Genomic DNA, 12,595 nt, shown 5'->3' with positions numbered 1-12,595 from the left:
TTCCAGTGCTGTGGCTGCTTCCCCGTGTCCAGTGTACTAGGAAGCCATCTCCCTCCATATGGCACATTGGCCACAAATGTCTGATCTGAGGAGTCTCAGGATGGTGGGTGTCTTAATCGATGCTCAGTTGTGGTGAAGAGACACTTACAAGGCAACTCTTATAAGAGAAAGCTTTTCACTGGAGCGGGGGGGACTTGCTTACAATGTCAGAGGTTTAGTCTATTTTGCCACGGCAGGGAGCATGGCATCATACAGGCAGACATGGTGCTGGAGAAGTGGCTGAGAGCTGCACCCTGATCAGGCAGCAGGAAGAGAGCCACAGCGCCTGGCCTGCGCTTTGGAAACCTAACAGCTCATCCTCAGTGACACACTTCCTCCATTAAGGCCACACCTACTCCAACAAGGCCACACCTCCTAATCCTTCTCAATTAGTGCCACTCCCCTATGACTAAGCATTCAAATATATGCATCTGTCTATAGGGGCCATTCTTACTCAAAGCACCACAGTGGGATAACCTGCCCAGCCCACAGGCCACACAGCTAGGTATGGCCAAGAGAGTACTCGGATACCGAAGAGAAGCAACTACTAAAGATGGTTCTGACGGACAGTGAACACTTGCCCCATACAGGCTCAACATCAGCATAAATCACAGGAAAGACACTTAGCAGCTTAAAGTAGTCTGTTAGGAAATTTTTATGTGTATGTATTTATATAGTAGTCATATATGCAGACATGTAAATGTGTAATATATATAATGTTGAGACTCACAATTTCATAAAACAAACATTAATGGCATAAAAGATCATGTGGGTCCTGACACAACGGTAGTAGGAGACTTGAATACCCTAACGATATACCACAAGGTCTCAAACGCAAAAGCAGGCAGCAAAAATAACAACATCCAGAGCAGAGGGGCTGGGGAGATGGCTCAGTGGTTAAGAGTATAAGTTGCTCTTCCTGAGGACCCAAGTTTGAATCCAAACACTCACATGGTAGCCTGCAACCGTCTATAACGCCAGTCCCAGGGGATTCGATATCCTTGTCTAGTCTCTGAGGGGCACATACTTGGTGCACAGATATAGATTTAGGCATAACACTCATACACATAAAAGAAATTACAGCAGATTCCAGTGAAACCCAGAGGACCACTAGAGAGTATTTTAAAAACATATTTCAAAAGCATCAAAAATCTAGAAGAAATGGGTAAATACACATGACCTAACAAAATTAGATCAGGATAATAACAACTTCATTAACAAACAGCAAGATTGAAGCAGGGACTAAAAAAAAAAAAAAAAAAAAGTCTCTCAATGAAGAATAATCCAGGACCAGATAGATCTGTTGTCAAATGCTATTAAACATTTTTAAGAAAACTCCTCAAACTGCCTCACAAAGAAGAAAGGGAAGGACATGGCCACTCACTCTGCAAAGCCAGCATTCTCCTGGTACCAAAACCAAGAAGGACACAACAAATAAAATTGTTGATCAACTTCCTTGGTAAACACAGACACAAAAACTCTTGAAACCTGAATTCAAGTAAGCATTAAGAAAATCATGTTACAGCGGAGTAGTTTTCATTTCAGAGAAGCCCAGATGGTTCAAAATATGTAAATCAATACTTGTGATACAGTACAGAAATAGACTGGAGGGCAGAAACCACATGATCATCTCAATAGTTTTAGAAAAGATCTTAATGGCATTTAATAAAAGCCCTGAAGAGGCTAGGAAGAACAGAAAAAATATATCTCAAACTTATAAACATGTATACACAAAGCTATAGCTGACATTATACTAAATAGGATAAAACAAAGCATTTCCTCTGTGCAGGAATGAGACATACTTATTCAGTGTAGTGCTCGAAGTTTAGCTAGAGTAATAAGAGAAAGAAATAAAAGGGATCTAATATATAACGAAGAAATCAAACCACCCCTATTTGAAGATCCTATATTTAAAAGACCCTAAAGGCTCTATAACAAAACTTTAAAGGCCTAATAGACACCTTCAAGAAAGTAGCAAAATAAAAATTGGTGTATTAAAATCATTAGCTTTGCTGGGAAATGATCAAGGAAAAAAATTCATTCACACTAGCTTTTAAAAAAAATGAGCCAGGCGTGATGGCACACTCCTGTAATCCCAGTACTCTGGGAGGCAGAGGCAGGTGGATCACTGTGAGTTCCAGGCCAGCCTCATCTACAAAGTGAGTCCAGGACAGCCAAGACTACACAGAGAAACTCTGTCTCAAAACAAAACAGCTGGGCATAGTGGCGCACACCTTTAATCATAGCACTTGGGAGGCAGAGGCAGGCGGATCGCTGTGAGTTCGAGGCCAGCCTGGTCTACAAAGCGAGTCCAGGACAGCCAAGGCTAACACACAGAGACTCTGTCTCGAAAACAAAACAAAACAAAACAAAATAAAATCTAACAACACCCCTGGCCGTGGGCAAAGAGACAACTTATTGATGGTATTCTTCTATCAGTCAGTTAGCAGTCCTTTGTTCGTCTTAGCTTGTTGATGCCTGGCTTGGTGGTCAAAGTTGTTTTATGCCTAGGACACATAAAAATCAAGTCAAATCCAGACTGTGCAGTGGAAGAGGAGGAAAACAGAGACCTGCATTCTGGCAGGGGAAGATGACCACAGACCTGTCCTCCACCCCATGACCTGGGCCATAGACACACAGAGGCCCGCCTACCACCTCCAACAGATTGTGTTGGGGAAACTGGATCACAGAAATCAATTTAAAATGGATCATTCATCTTAAAATAAGACTTGAGATGCTGAAACTGCCAGAAGAAAACACAAGTAAAACAGTTCAAGATGTCGGCAGAGGGAAGGACATTTTTAAAGAATCCAGCAGTGTAGGAAATAATCTCAAGAACTAACAAATGAGATTTATGAAATTAAGAACCCACGGCATAGGGAACAATCAGAGGCGCAAGAAGACGGTTTATAGAGAAGAAGAAAGTCTAGCCAACCAAACATCTTGTGAGATTAATTTCTGCATTTTATAAAGAAGTCTAAAAATAAATATTACCCTCCAATGCAAATTACCCAGCTTAAATGAGCTAACAAACTGAATAGACAGTTATCAAAGGAAGAAAAACAAATGGCCAGTAGATGTTTGAAAAAATATCTAGCATCTTTAGCCATCATTGAGATGCAAATTTAAAACTGCTACATCATTACTCTCAGTATAGTCTGAACCGATGTGGTCAAGAAAAGCAATGACAGGGATGGACAGAGATGGCTCAGAGGTTAAGAGCGCTAGCTGCTCTTCCAGAGGACCCCGGTTCAATTCCCAGCACCCACATGACAGCTCACAACTGTCTGTACCTCCAGTTCCTGGCGATCCAACACCCTCACACAGACGTACATGTAGGCAAAACACCAATGTACATAATAAATAAAAAGGAATTATCAAATTATCTTAAAGAATTAAAAAGAGAAAAAGAAAGCCAATGACAACAAATGTTGGTGAGGAAGTGGAATGGAAAGAAATGCTATAGACAGCTGGTCCAGCTGCAGCCACTGTGGAAGTCCTTATAGATGCTCTGGGAAAAACGGGACTTCTGTTCATATAAAGAGTTGAACTAAAGCACCTGGGAGGCAGAGGCAAGCAGATCTCTGTGAGTTCGAGTCCAGCCTGGTCTACAAAGAGCATCCAGGACAGCCAGGGCTCTGTGTAAGAGAGAAACTCTGTCTCGAAAAGAGGGTGGGGGGAGGGGCTGAGAACTAAAGTTCGTCTACACAGGAAATAGTGGACCTCCATGAAGCCCTAGGTTGCCATATAAAAAGACCAGTGCTAGGCGTGGGACACCTCTCTTTGAGTTGTTGGTTAGAGGTATCCTGGAGACCCAAAACCAATACAGACTATTTCTCCATTGCTTTTGGAGTTGTGTAGGCTGCTGTGAGGGAACGTCATCAGCAGTCTTAGCCAGCTGTGAAGCCTGGGAGCCACTACGACAGGTATTAAAACATGTGCCACGGGTGCAATGGTGCTGAGTGTTATACGTGTAAACAACTGCTTTCTAGTTGGATTTGAGGACCACAGCACAGGAGGACACTCGTGCCTAAATCTCATTCCTTCAAAGATACGTGCTTGGGGAGTTCAAAGGCCTCAGGGCGAACCTACTATGATTTGTTGTAGAACAATGGTTATTAAATATGTACTGTTTATTAATCCATAGATTGTTACAGCAGTTATTATTTAACCCTCTATTATATCAATAAAAGACACAGACACCCGTTAGATTTTTAATATGCTGGGGCTGGGTGTATATAAACCCCCTACCTTGTAATGTCCTAGCCCGACATCCCATGCCACTCACTTTTATTTCTGTCTGGGCTTCTTCCCAGCCATAATTCACCGAAGTTTCTTTGTGTGGTGGAAATTGGGTAATGAGGAAACTCAGAACTGATCAAAGCGCAGAGAGTAAGTGTCAATGGAGTGCTCAGCCTCTGTATCTCAGGGACCTCAGCATCTCCTCTCCCGCAGCTCAGGGACCATCTTCGAAAAAGGATGGACTGATTTCAAGAGCCAGAGGTCAAGGAGGACCAGAATGAAAACAGTGTCTTCTGGACATGGCAGGGCCATGGCAGTCATGAACTCAGCAGCTGTGTTTGCCCACATAAGACCCACACAAGGGGCTGTGTTCCCTTATCCAAAATGCCTGGAACCAAGTGGTTTGGATTTCAAGTATTTTGATTAGAAGGTCTTTGAAAAGGTGAACACCTGAAGAGAGGACAGGGGTGTTTGATCTTGCACTGGTCTAAAAGGGGAGTGTCTTGGCAGAGGGAAGGGCAAGGCAAAGATGCTGAGGTGAGAGCAGGTGCTTCAGAGATCATTCGGGGGGAGCACCATAGGAGTGCTCCATATGGCATTTATTTAGAAGCCATGGTGGGAAACCAATGGAAGAGTCAGTGCCTCTGCCTTGAGTGAGATCCCGAAGCCCTAGTAGACCAGCAGGCCCAACAGTCTGGAGACAAAGCTGAACATGCAGCAGGAGAGCTAAAAACTAGAGGAAAAACTGGACTCTGTGAAATCAAGTTAGAACCTAGGAGAGCGTAGATGACACCTTAGAACCATGCCCGTCCCTGTGCTTCCCCCTCAATCACACAGGAGAAACGTGCATGCCGTTCTTTGTCTTGGGCTCAGGATGCAGGGAGGCTGAGGGCAATCCGACAGCAGCTGCACATCCACAAAGCAACCAGCAGGTCGAGAATGTTTGCTAATGCTTCTACACACGTCAGTGCATTTTTTTTTTTTTTTAAAGCATATGTCCGTAAGAACTGTAAAAGAATTTTCCCTTTAGTCCCACTACCCAGAGCAGCAAACAGCTCTTCAAATGTCTCAGCTGATGACCTGGACCACGCTTTCATGGCTTTCAAATGAAGTGTGAAGTGTTGCAGTTCTCTTCAACCAACTGCCAAGCAGAGTCCCGTGACTCTCTCAGCAGTTAAGGTGGGTGTGGAGGTGGGGGCGGAGGTGGGGGCGGAGGTGGGGGCGGGGGCGGGGGCGGGAGATTCAGAAACAACAGCAACAAAAATGTTGCGCAAGCCCCTTTAGGGGTGGGGTTCCATGCCTTTATTTTAAAATCCAGCTCCAAAATGTTCATCTAGATTTTAGGGGTAGAAAGCATCGCAGAGTAAATGTTTAAGTGCTAACATCTGTTTTAGATCACGTTCACACTGTCATACGCTTTATAGTTTTCCTCAGCAAAGGTTTTCCTTATAATATTAGATAACCTTCGTTTTCCATAAAGCAACATGGAAAGCAGATATAGCTCAGAAAGAGTAAAATAAATAAATAAATAAATAAATAAATAAATAAATAAATGGTTTTGTTTTGTTTGGGGTTCTTGTTTAAGACAGTCTCCATTTTTAGCCCAGACTGTCCCAGAACTAAAGATCCTCCTGCCTCAGACTCTCAAGTGTGACCCCACGGTTCATGGAGGTGCTTTAAAAGCAACATCACTGGACAAGCTTATAAACAGGGCTCTCTGCCTCATGGGCGGAGCCTTATAGGTAGTCACTGCATACTGTGAAATGTAAGTGACCATATATAAAATCCCCCCCACCACCACCACCACAAAAGCCCATTTGTCCTAGCTTCTCCTCTGCTCCCAACTATCTGAATTTGGGACTGAGCCCCTCCTTCTGTCCCCAGGGCTAGTATAAGGCATCAGCTGGCTTGAGGAGCAACAGGAGGCCACCAGGTGCACACAGCCTCCCTCTGCACTCTGAGTAGCTCTCGCAACGGAATGTGGGCACACTGTAAAGAGCACAAGGTTCTGATGGAAAACAGCCAATCAAATCTCATGTGTCTAATGACAACTCCCCAATCTGGAATGCAAGCAACTCCAGATGTGAAAGTTAGTTCTCACGATTAAAAGAAAAATACAAAATCTTTTTTTTTTTTCTTCCAGAAACCTATTTTAGGCTGATTTGGTTTCTGTCTAGGGGTTAAAAATGAGAGTATTTGCACTCACCTTGCTAAGCCTCTTAAGCAACAAGGAAAGCTTAACTGCCAGGAATGGAAGTTGGTGTGGAGTTTCACCTCACTGGAGATTGGCACTGTCACACTTCAGGCAAATGATGGGGTTCTGTATGTAAAGGGAAAAGGATCCGCTCTAAGCAGCCCTTGGCCTGCTACTTATTACAACATTTACTAGAAAAGTCTCATGGTAATGACTGAGGCTGACCAGTCACTGAAATATTAATTACCTAGTCAGCGAAGAAGAGCCGTAGATGTTTTCTGAAATGGCTGATGAACTGGTGCTTGTCCCAATTACTTCACATTATCATTTCAAAGGCTCCTCATATTTCTTTCTGGTTGATCACCCTCTCAGCCTGCCACTCCCCAAATGTCATCTTGATTCTTTCTGCTTTACAGCTGCTCTGAGGAGTAAGTTAATGATGTGTCAACAAATCCTTAAATGCCTCAGGAGCCCTATTAGAATTCCGAATCGCAAAGAGCCCTAGTGAGTGGGCTGGCTGATCCCATGCCTGGAGCTCAGGAAGGCAGGAAGGCCCTGAAATCCAGCTCCAGCCTCTCCTTGAGGCCCCTCTGGTTGTCTCCCATGAGGCAGGGAAGAAGTGTCTCTGAAAATCTTGTATTGTTATTGTTGTTTTCAGAAGTAGAAGGAAGAGCTGAAATAAGCCTGGCAATTTGATCAGGGTTGGCTGTCTCTATCTGCAATCTGTAAAATGTGTTTTTTCCAAGGATAAAAAGTTTGGGTCTTAGGCCACAAGAAGATACATGATCTCCATGCCTGCCCCTCACACCCCTGTGTTTACCTTCCTGCTTAAACAGGAACCAATGCCTGCCACAGGCCTAGGGCTGATTGCAGCAAATCCTTTTCCCTTTACATTCAGAAGGCTGTCCTGTGGCTGAGAGTGACAGTGCCAATTTCCAGTGAAGTGAAACTCCACACCAACTTCCATTTCTGCCAGCTAAGCTTTCCTTGTTGCCTAAGAGGCTTAGCAAAGTGAGTGCAAATACTCTTGTTGTTTGTTTTTTTTTTTTTAACACCTACACAGGCAGTTCCCAAAGAGGTCAGAAGAACTTGTGCACGCCTCCGGGGTACCTATGGCTGCTAAAGCATCTCTGGGCAAGATCTCTTGGGTAGAACATAGTAGTTGTTTGCTATGCAAAACTTCATCCTCAAATACCAGCTCACTGAGCTACTCAGAATGTCCTCACGGGGATGTCTGACGCACCATGCTTCCTGTTTTCTGTAGAATTTGCACAGTGTGCTCAAAGCGTTAAGGCATGAAAGGGGACGTGCTGGCATCAGGGCTAGTGGCTTTGCCTCTGTCTACCCTCATGTCTCTTCCTCCGTCTCCTAGGAGATTGATGTTCGCAGGTCACTAAGCCTGTGATCCTAACTCCTTCCTTAACAGTGTAAGAGAAATGCTCAGGGGAAGCTGGGATGAGCCTCTGCTTGTCCACATGACACATGAAGGTCCCGCTAAAATAGAGACAGAGAGATAAGTCACACTGAGGTCTATATGTTTGGGAGGGACAGCAAGAGTCGGGTGAGCCTAAGAAAAGGGACTACGGAAGAAAAACAGCCAAACCTTCTTAGTTTCCCCAGGTTTAAATGAAATGCTTAGTTTGTTTGTTTGTTTGTTTGTTTTCACTTTAAGTGTAAGTTAAGCAGTCCTGTTGCCACTTAGACAAGCCTTCCTTTTCTGACACTGGACACCAGCCATTCCCTGCAGGCTGGACATGTTCATCTTTGTCTCTGGTTCCACCCATGTGTGTGGAGCTCCTGCTGCCTGGCAGATGTGAAAGACATGGCTCCCTCCTGGGGAGCTCTCAGTTCAAGCTAGGAGGAACAAGGCAACCTTTGATGTGACAGGCTCACCAGGGACTGCTGAGGGACCCCAGAGAAAAAGATCCCTGAGCTGGTGGGGGAGGCCGGTGAGAGGCAGTAGAGCAGTGAACTGGGTAAGGAAGGTACTCACGCTCGCTCGTAGCCCTGGTGTGACCTGGCCACATTCTTATGTGTCCAGCCTCCAGTCACCACTGCTTCCCTGCAAGATTTAGAGAGGCTGCGCCAAGCCAAGCCCGTGCTCTGCTGTCTGGGGCTGCAAGCACCATCTCCTTCTGCAACCTGATTTTCCCAAGCTCAGCCTTGGGACATGCCCTACCATGGGCTGGAATTGAGTAATGGCATGCTCATCATGACTCCAGGAACTTCAGACAGATACCGCTGGCCCCCAGGCTTCAGAAATTGCTTTGTGAGCCAGGAATAGAGAGTTGATCAGTAAGCTGGCAGCCTATGGTCTGGAATGCTACCCATCGGGTGTGGCGAGCAGGCCAGGTGAGACCCAGAATGGATACTGGTCGTTGCTTCTTGGTGTTTTTCTAGGATGGTGAGCACCCCAGCCAGCCTCATCTCAGGAAACGCTCCCCAGCATCCCACCCTGACGCCCTCCCGTCTCTTCCATTGCTACACAATGCCTGACAGGATGTATCCTCTTCCCAGCTCCGCAGTAGGTACGTCTCTTCTCCCTCTCCCGTCCATGAGACATTGTTGTGTGAAGTTCAGATCTTAAGAGGCTTCCCCTCGTGCCCCTGTCTGACCCTCTCACGATGCTGTATCCGTTCCAAGACCACTATTTGTTTTTCTAACAAAAACCTTGAAGCTTGCTGGCCTTCTCCTTCCTGGGCTCCCATATTCTTTTGCCCCTCTGCCACAATTTAAGAATTCAGCCATGCCGGGTGTGGTGGCACATGCCTTAATCCCAGCCCTAGGGAAGCAGAGGCAGGTGGATCACTGTGAGTTCAAGGCTAGCCTGGTCTACAAAGTAAGCCCAGGACAACCAAGATAACACAAAGAAACTCTGTCTCATAATAATAATAATAATAATAATAATAATAATAATAATAATAATAATAATAATAATAATAACAGCAACAACAATAATAACTCAGCCATGCAATCCATTTGTGGACTTCTCTGTCTCCTTCACCCGGCCCTGAGCAGATTCTATAGGGTGGGGCTTGCTTCTGTTGATATGAAGACTCCAGCCAACCCCAGAAAGCTGTAGATGTCATTTGGACCTTCTCACCCATATTTAATCTGTGTGGTCTCAAGCCTCTTATATACCATCTATCTATCTGTCTGTCTATCTGTCTATCTATTTATCATTGTTATTTTTGGCAACTGGCTTTTACATTGTAGTTCTGGGTGGCTTAGATTTTGATATATAGACTCAGCTGGCTTCAAATTCACAAAGATCTTACCCACCACTGCCTAGGAAGAACTGGGATTAAAGGTGTATGGTCTCAAATAGCTTATTTATATTTCATCTTTCTTCTTGAGTTCTAGTGTTGGGTAACCTGGGCTCAGAAAACAGTATTGAACTGTCATCATCCAGCTTCTATTATTTCTTCTCACTCAGGAATCTCAGTCTCTGGGAAACAGCCATAAGAGTATAGACTGACTTATTCGCCTGCAGTCATGTAAACCCTGATACTTCCCAGGGTGGCATGGTACAGTGCGAGCAGAGGAAGTAGAGCAGGAATTGTCAGGAGGGCTGAATGGCTGCAGCACACGCTTGGCCTGGCATGTAGCAAACAATTTTATATTCATTAGATTGTTCTCCCTTAACCATGCCAGGTAACGAAGCAACCTTGTGTCACTTCTGTGCTTTTCTCTTGTATTACATGTGATTTCATATGATTGTTGTCTGTTGTCTACATTTCCCCGCCGGATGGCTAACTCTATGAGACTGCTGCAACTCTCTACATAGAGCAGCGCCCAGGGAAGCAGAAGAGGCCATCAGGACAGACAGCAGAGGTTCGCACCAGGCCGCAGAGCATGTCAGGCCCTGCCTGGCGCTTGGCCCAATCCTGGAAAGTACGGGGATCCTTGTGGGCCCTAAAAGATCAACCATGTTAATGGTGGGTGAGTGGATCACGGGAGTGTGGCAGAAAGGGGAGGGGGCTGGGGCAATCAGGAAAAAGTGATCTAGTGGGTCATTAGAGCAGAAGTGAATTCACGTTAAAGCCACTGAGAATGTTGGGAGAGCTGGCCAGATGGCTCATCAGGTAAGCGGGCTTAGTGCCAAACCTGAATACTTGAGTTCATTCCCTGGATGATTCCCTGGAAATCAATGGTTTAAAGAAGAGAATTGATTCCCATGAGTGGATCTGACATCTACATATCCACATAAATTATTTATACAACAAATATACTTAAACATATACTTATAGGTATGTGTATAAGTAGATATGGTATGTAAGTATATATGTATGTATGTATGTATATATGTGGATGCTTACTGACAGATCCTGATAATTGATGTGATGTGGAACACACTGAAAAGGGGTCACAGATGCTTCTTGGTTGACCAACAGAAAATAGGAACATGGTCAAAGGCACGACGTTTAATAAGCTCAATACTATCTGTAAAAGCATGAAGGCCATCCTCCTCCCCTTTTTTGGATTTTCGAGATGGGGTTTCTCTGTGTAGCCCTAGCTGTCCTGGACTCATTTTGTAGACCAGGCTGGCCTCAAACTCATGAAAATCAACCTGCTTCTGCCTTGCCAGTGCTGGAATTAAAGGCGTGCACCACCATGCCTGGCTAAGTCATTCTCTTATAAGCATTACTTGACACAAATCCAAGGAAAAGTGATCTTTTGCTGGTGCTAGGGCCTGAGTGTGCATCACCAGAAGTGTGTGCAGCTCACAAAGCCCCAAAAAGACAGTTATGGGGCTCTGGCTGTCATCTCTGTGGTCCGCTGCAGGTTGGAGAGGCTCCATTTCACTCAGTTTTACATTTCCCTTTTAAAATATTTTTCTTCTTCTTCTTTTTTTTTTTTCTGTTAGTTTATTAGTCCTAGCTGGTCTTAAACTCACAGAGATCTGCCTGTTTCGGTCTCCTGAGTGCTGGAAATAAAGGTGTGCTCTACCATGCACAGCCTCTTTTTAAAATATTTTTATATTGTAAACTTTTATGCAGTATAATGTGCATTTTTTGAGCATGTGTCTCTGTGGATACTTATGCATACAGCCACACCAACACCATCCAAATCCAGCCACGCACTGGTGCTTGTGAAGCCAGAGGATAAGAGGACAGCCTCAGGTGTTGCTCCTTCTCACCTAGGGCTCGCTGCCGATTAGGCTAGACTCTCTTGAGCCACCTGTCTCTGCCTCCTTTGCATTGTGATTATAAGAACTCCCCTGGCTTTGTAAGTGGACACTGAGGTTCAAACTTCACCAACTGGGCTGTTTCTCCAGTTTCTGCCACTCACTTTTGACCATTGCATTTTATTTTAAAATTTAACATCATCATCATTTGTGTGTGTGTGTGTGTGTGTGTGTGTGTGTGTGTGTGTGTGTGTGTAGTATATGTGCCACAGGGCACATGTGGAGGTCAGAGGGTAGCTTTGTAGAGTCAGTTCTGTACTTCCAACTTTACGTGGGTTTCTGGGACTGACTCAGGCACCAGGCTTGCATGGCAAGCACCTTTGCTCACTGAGTTGTCTTACTGCCCATGTGAATGTCATTAAGGGGAAGCCTTGACAAACCCTAGTGCTGTAACTGGTCTTGGCCTGCTTCCATCCTTGTCAAAGGGAGTGCTACGTGTCTCTCTTTTCATATGACACTGTTTTTCTTTTTCCATTTTGAGACAGAATTCCACATTATAGCCTAGGCTGGCCTCAAACTCATAGCAATCCTCCTGCCTCACCCTTGTGTGCTGGGATGATGGATGGATGCCACAGCTTTGAGCTATCACTTTCATAGGAGTTTGTACTCCTGTCTGCCTGCCTGCCTGCCTGCCTTTCTTCTTCTTCTTCTTCTTCTTCTTCTTCTTCTTCTTCTTCTTCTTCTTCTTCTTCTTTTCTCTCTCTCTCTCTCTCTCTCTCTCTCTCTCTCTCTCTCTCTCTCTCTCTCTCTCTCTCAACAGGGCCTCTCTACATAGCCCTGGCTATCCTGGAACTGTCCAGGCTGGCCTCCAACTCTATGGCTCAGGAGTTTGCATTCTTAACAAAGACCAAGAATAAGATGAGATATGATGTTAATACAGGAAACCAGAAATGTCCTTGGGAAATGACATTGAGCCAGCTACAACATGCAAC

The sequence above is a fragment of the Acomys minous genome (genome assembly GCF_964271855.1).
Source record: "Acomys minous genome assembly, chromosome: 8".
NCBI lineage: Eukaryota > Metazoa > Chordata > Mammalia > Rodentia > Muridae > Acomys > Acomys minous.
Note: the sequence above shows the minus strand (reverse complement) of the source record.